The sequence below is a fragment of the Gymnodraco acuticeps genome, unplaced genomic scaffold, assembly GCF_902827175.1.
Source record: "Gymnodraco acuticeps unplaced genomic scaffold, fGymAcu1.1, whole genome shotgun sequence".
Classification (NCBI taxonomy): domain Eukaryota; kingdom Metazoa; phylum Chordata; class Actinopteri; order Perciformes; family Bathydraconidae; genus Gymnodraco; species Gymnodraco acuticeps.
The window spans coordinates 1,232,684-1,240,049 of record NW_022991123.1 but is presented as its reverse complement, the minus strand read 5'-3'; positions in this window follow the sequence as shown (position 1 = coordinate 1,240,049).

Sequence of the window (7,366 nt, the reverse complement as noted above, 5' to 3'; positions counted from 1 at the left end):
AAATGCGATTAATTTCGATTAATTAATTACAAAGCCTCTAATTAATTAGATTATTTTTTTTAATCGAGTCCCGGCCCTAATATTTAATACTAACATAAACTGGTGATAGATAAATACTGGTCTGCTGGAATGCCAGCAGACAAATATTTATAAAGACAGGGTATAGTAGCCACTTGTCTGGAAATACCGAAGACCAGAAACGGTTTTGAAAACTTTTGTCACGCAGTGATCGTCTTCCCAATAGAACATCTTTGATAATGTCTTCTGGCCAATCAGAATCAAGATAACGGCGTGGTGTTGTTGCAGGATGTCCCGACGGAGAATACTTTTGCTGTAGTACAGGTAACACATTACTGGTACGCAGGTTATGTGCGTAATCTGAAATGCGTACCGTCACTTGTGTCACAAAGCGCATTTGTGTACCGAGGTACTTGTGAAGCTTTTCCAGAAGGCGGTTAGATCACCGGACGACAGAGTCGGTCTCCGTGTGCACAGACAGGGCTGCTGTTAACGTCGGTCTGTACAACGGAATTGTGCCAAAACTACGCCGAACCGGCTGCGGAGGGAGACTCCCCCCTTCACTGAAGAACTGCGCTAAAACAGCTGATCACAACGGTTTGATGATTGATGTGTGCTCTCTTTCATTTTGACACACAGCAAAATGTTACAATAAACATGTTAAATGGATATATCCGCCTTCTTTCATTTATCTTTCCATTCCCACAACAATATACATAAAGAAATGACATATTTTGGACATAGTTCGAATGGTGATTAATCATGATTAATTAATTTTTAAACTGTGATTAATCTGATTACAATTTGTAATCGTTTGACAGCCCTAATTTATTTATTTTTGGATTAGATCATAGATACATCCATGAGTTAAGAGATGGAATGATATGATGATTCACACTCATGTACAGTAGGTGGCGGTATGCACCTTAAAGTTGTTTGCAATCCACCAAAAAACCGAGAGAAGAAGAAGTCAACTGGTTTGCCAACGGACAATTTACACCGAAGAAGAAGAAGCGAACATTTCTGGTGGGTGAACTTTAGAGTATCAGATTACATGCGATGTGAATTTAGTAGTTTGCCTTATAGTCCTTCTCCTCCATTTTCTTCCTCTTCTTGAGTAGTCAGTGTGGTGCTGTTGCTTTGGTCTGGGTCTCTGGATCTGTGAGCTAACCACGCCCCGTTCATTTGCATATAAGGAATGGAAATGTCTCATCATGAAATACAAGTCACATTAAATAAATAAATGCGTCATTATGAACTACAAGTCATCTGAAATAAATAAATATGTCATTATGAAATACGAGTCTCTTGAAATAAATAAATGTGTCATTATGAAATACAAGTCTCTTGAAATAAATAAATGTATCATTATGAAATAAAAGTCTCTTGAAATAAATAAATGTGTCATTATGAAATAAGTCCCATGAAATAAATAAATGTGTATTTAAATGTACATGTATACATATGTATTGCCTCATTTATTTATTTCAGAATTTATTTCATAGGCATATTTATATATATATGTATTTATTTAATTATTTATTTATGTATTTATTTATTTATTTAATTTTGGCTTAAATGGCATTCCATATTGTTGGTCCCTCTCTACATTCACAGAGGGCCAGCTATAGTAACTCAACGAGAGAATAATGTCAAATGACAGTACAATTGACCAATCATATCTTCCCTCTAAATGGGCGGGCATTATTTTTCGCGGACTTTATGACAAGTTCCGCCCGCTGTGAGGTCTATGCAAGTGGTGCAGTGACGCGTCCTAAAACCCGGAAGTAAGCTTCGCTCGGATTCCCTCGACAGAAAGCATTGGGATTTCTCCAGAGGATTTTGGAAAATAGCTGGAAATAAGGTCTGTGGAAAACGAACCTGTTAGATAAATGCACGTTTTGTTCAGCCGGATAATATCCACATGTCTACCCTACTTTTATTATTTTCGAATCATAAATCTAAACGATAGATTTATGATCGATAGATTTATAATTAGCATAAGTTCGTTCATGATGGCTCACTTCAGTGATAGTGATGACATCGTTGCGAAATTATTAACCGAGTCATTTTCAAGATTGAGTTACAATGATAAACTGGAGTGGCAAAGGATCAGCTGAATGACCCGCAAGTGCTTCATCCAAAAGGACAGGAGGATGGACTTTGTGTTTAAGTGATTTGATCATCAAAGGTAGGCCTAAGTCATTTTCAATGTGGGCCGCCGTGCTGACTTAATTCATTTGTAATTTTTACTTTACCCTGTCATGATAGGTGTTTATATAAATGGTGTTGTTTTGTGTGGTAGAGGGTCGCTGTCATTGATGCGTTTTGCACCCAGGGCCGCGGTTTTGATATTCCGCTGAAGTATACGCTGTGACGTAATATCTCTTCTTTTTTTTCTCGAGGGAAGGGGGGGTCAGAGGGCCTAGGTATAAAAGTCACGGCTCGCCACTGAGCTAGTTCTAGCTAATGATTTGACTGCCTGCTTATCAAAGGACCTAAACAATAAGCATTGCTTGGCAATGGCGTGACCGAAAGAACGAGATCGCGGATACAAGCGGCCGAGATGGGTTTTCTCCGCAGGATGGCTGGTGTCTGCCTCATAAGGTGAGAAGTTCGGTCATCAGGGAGGGACTCGGAGTTGAGCCGCTCCTCCTTCGCGTCGAAAGGAGCCAGTTGAGGTGGTTCGGGCACCTAGTTAGGATGCCACCTGGGCGCCTCCCTAGGGAGGTGTTCCAGGCACGTCCAGCTGGGAAGAGACCAAGGGGTAGACCTAGGACCAGGTGGAGGGATTATATCTCTTCGCTGGCCTGGGAGCGCCTTGGGATCCCCCAGTCAGAGCTGGTTGATGTCGCCAGGGAAAATAAAGTTTGGGGCTCTCTGCTGGAACTGCTACCCCCGCGACCCGACCACGGATAAGCGGGAGAAGATGGATGGATGGATGGCAATGGCGTGTGGCCGCAAAGTATAGAGCAGCATTATTCATATATTTATAAAAGGGGTACAAATCCCATGCTCATATATTTTTCTCTTCATTCCCCACGCCCCAAAATAAATAAATAAATAGATATACAAATGTTAGGAAAATAAACGAAGTTTGAGCAGTGTGGGTTTTATATGAACAGAGTTACACATATTTCAAAACGTGAAGTGTAATAACTGCAGTGGCCTCCCTGTCAGAATGACAAAGATCCTCAGTGAAGCTCAAGCCCATGTTGCTCACTACATTGTAAGTACAACTTATTAAAAAGATCAGTTCAATGCAACTAATGTCCTCTGTGTTATTGCATGATGTTAAAATTGGTTTGCCATGAATTTAGTGATGGATTGTAAACATTTGAAATGTAGTATTTAAGTGTTTCTCAGTTACAAGGTTGTCGTTTTAATAAATCAGACACTGATGGTGCAGCGCTGTACTGTACCTCTTTATATAGTCATTTTTTCCCTAACAAATAGTTTTTGGCTGCATTTTTCTTTCAAAGGGGGTACATTATTGAAAAAAGTTTGAGAACCACTGATCTAGAGCACAAGCGCTGCTTTAATCAACAGTTTCTCTCCATCAAGAAAACACACACACACACATACATGATGGACAGTGTCCACACTACAGTGTTTTTTAACCATAAATGGTTACTCTAATGGAATAAGTATGTACAAATGTGAATAAGAGTTCTCTGTTTCAATAATGCAGTAGCATCCAGACATTGGGCCTTATCATTTGACAAATCTGCTGAAATGTGCAGTTAGGTGAAAGGCTGACACCAAGTGGTAAATAACGGTTACTACATTATTGCTGAAACACTGTACAGAGCTGTATTTAGTAACACATATTTTTATAGTGTGAGTATTAATTGTGTCATCTATTGTGAAACATGTCAGTGCTGTCAGATCTTCAGAAGGTTAACAGCAATTTTAGGCAAAGCAAATCATATACCAGTTTGAAGCAAAGGAAACAGCATTATTTGTGGGGAAAATATTTTTTGCATGGACCCTTTTAATGCTAATTTTAGGTTTTATATTTTTATTTTCTGCCTCTACTGTGACATGTTTACATGCTTTAATGTTCGAAATGTGATTTATTTGTCTCATGTCTGTCTTTTCACCCTCTGTCTGAAACCAGAGCCCAGTCTGCTCTGATTGGTTAGCTGGCTTGCTCTGTTGTGATAGAGATGTACTGCCCCTTAGCCATCAATGTGTTGGAACACTAGTCAATAGAAGGCTGATTGTTATGTAGTGATGTCACTATATTACGGAAGTAAACAAAGGTGTCCAATGGAGGCGTTTCAGGCAGGGGGACGACGACAAACTTTAGGATGTACGCCTGGGCAGACCTTTTAAATGCACAAAAAGCTATATAACACTACAGGAAAGGGATAACCCAAAACAAGCACAATAGGGCTCCTTGGGAAGGGGTACATATTACTTTCAAATATCAGCATTAAATTATCCTGATGATTAAGACCAATATATTTTACAGGCCCTGACCTGTCAGATATACAGAAAAAATACCTACAGGCATGGTGGAGTTAACATAATGGAAGAATAACAGTATTCACAGAATAAATAAGTATTTATTGACAATTGACCTATATGTGAGCATGACACAAAACACTGCTTCTGATCCTTTACTAACACAAAAACAAGTAGTAGAGGAACCTTTTTGAAATGCACAGGACAAACGACAAGCACAAGGGTTACATCCACTTTCGCTCTCAAAAACATTTTTTATGATTGAAAGATTATGCTAAGCATTCTCAGCATTTCAGCTCAGTTTTAACAATGAACATATTGAAATAGTCAAAAGAAAGTAGGGATGCACTGATGATTTCCAATGTAATGCTATTGAATATGTCTTTTCAGTAAAACAAATATGGGTAATAAGAGATTATGACTCATATCAAACGCAACCTGTAATTTCTTAAATCTTTAAAAATGACATTGTATAGCAGGTTAAAAAGGTTTTTAAAAAATATATTTTAAGGAATTTGTGTTCACGTGAAGTTAGTGTGATGAAGGTTTATATATTATTTATTTATGATAACACCTTTTTTTATTTTCAAGCCACAGCAGGGGAATAAATAGAAACATTTTAAAAACCCTAACCCATCAGTAACAGACACATCTTTATTCTAAACCTTGGTATGGGCCAAATCGTTTTTCTAAATCTTGGTATCAACCAAATCTTTATTCTGAATATCAGCATCGGCCAAATTGTTATCGATTATATCAGCAATGGCCGAATCTTTATTCTGAAAATTGTTGTCTTAAATATCAGCAATGGTCAAATCTTCATTCTGAATATCTGAAAAAGTGTCATTCTCAACATTGTTATCAGCCAAGTTGTTACTCTAAAACAGGGGTGGGGAACCTCCGGCCCCCGGGCCGTATTCGGCCCGCGAGGCCATTTGATACGGCCCTCGAGGTAATTTATAAACACACGCAAAAAAGAAAAAAATGTAAGAAATCTAGACCTCAAAACAATTAAACAAGCGAGTGCCTGTTTTTCCTGGCCAAGGTCAGGGTCCTTGAACACAACACGAGCCTACACAGCAGCATTACAAAAATCTACGAGGTGGGCTTGTCTGAAAGCTTGGGGATTTTTTGCGCCCTCGAGATACAAAGCAATAGCAATGTTAAAACGAAGTAAACTGGATATCAAATCCCCAAACAGGCGAAAACCTACTAGTTTCACCCACTGTCTCTGCCACCTCCCATGCCTGGTTCCTCCGGTTTGTATCCCGGTAAGTTATTAGCGACTGGTCATAAAGAACCGGGTGATTTGCTACCGCAATAACTAATTTCTCCTCCATTTTCAGGAATATAGAAAATGAACTGGCTCTCCCAGCTTGCACGCGGTTTGATTGGCTAGTGCTTGTACTGTCAGATTTGCATAAACGGGATTTGATTGGCTGACGCTTCCACCTCAGTTTCAAAAGTTGAACATTGCTCAACTTTTGAATCCTGGAAATCTTCGCTTTGCTTCCCCACAATGGGCAGAAGCGTTGGAAGATTTTTTTAACGCTGCTGTGTGGACGGGCCGTAACTTGTCATCACGTGGTATAGAGTGGCGAAGTCACGCCCATCTACTTCCGGTCCATGGGACCTTATTTCGGAAAAATTATGCATTGAAGTCAATGAAGAGAGAAAACTTATCTTTCGATCCCGTTTGAATTGTGCCATGAATATGATGTTTGTCAATCTTAAAAAATCATTTCCATGTCAAAAAAGTCACAGTTTGTCGTAAAACTGTTGAAATATAAGACTAAATATAAGATAACTTTAACAAGATGCCTGTGTGCTTAGTACCAGGTTGTTATCATATCAGCAATGGATCTTGCTCGTTCTTTCGCTTCCCGTCTGATGAAAGGACCAGGAGTGGCTGGATCAAGTTAGCTACCTAGCTAGGAGCTAGCACGTTAGTTAGCATTACAGCCATTTGTATTAGCCTTAACATGAAGTAACATTAAGTAACCCAACATGTTAAACAGTAAGAGTAGTAGTCATATTTCGTGAACCCGTTGAAGAGTACTGTCACACCGGTATGATCATTCTATAATACACAATTTAAGCCCGGGGGAGAAATGCTAACGCTACATTAGCATCTGCGATCTTTTCTACTTCACGCTATAGATGGTTGACATTAAAAATTAAAAAGACCAGGCGGTTCAGAGAGAATCAAAGGAAGGCAGGCAGGCAGCGCTTTGCATGACATTCTTCTGGACGTGTTTCATTGTGGTGATAGTGAGGGTATCAATCCTTTTGTTGAGAAGACAGTAGTGACGGCCATCTTGGTGACGTGTGTTGTTCTGCTAGACCGGAGATGTAGTTCATTCAGCATTTCACACAAACAAATGTGTTACTTCACAGTTTTACGACAAGTTTTTGACTTGCAAAATTATCTTTTAAATTGACAAACATCATATGTGTAATTCGTGGCACAATTCAAACGGGATCGAAAGATAATCTTTCTCTCTCCATTGACTTCAATACATCATTTTTCCGAAATAAGGTCCCATGAAGGTCCACCGGAAGGGGAGGGACTTCGCCACTCTATATGTCTAGTCTGACGGCTGTCACTACCCGATCCGTCCCCCTGCCCGATCTGTACTGCGCATGTGCGAGATGGTCCGCCATATTGGACAACTCCGGACGGCATCCCAGGAAGGACACTTGACACAGTGGCTTTTGGCAAAGCTGAAAAATAAAACGAGAAAGATGAGTTATTGTTATTACAACGTGACTTCACTATTATTTAACAACTGTTTTTATTGGGTTATATTATTTGGGGTTAAGTACGAAATAAGTGAGAAATGAATTTAACTTCTGTTAGACAGCTATCATACTGAAT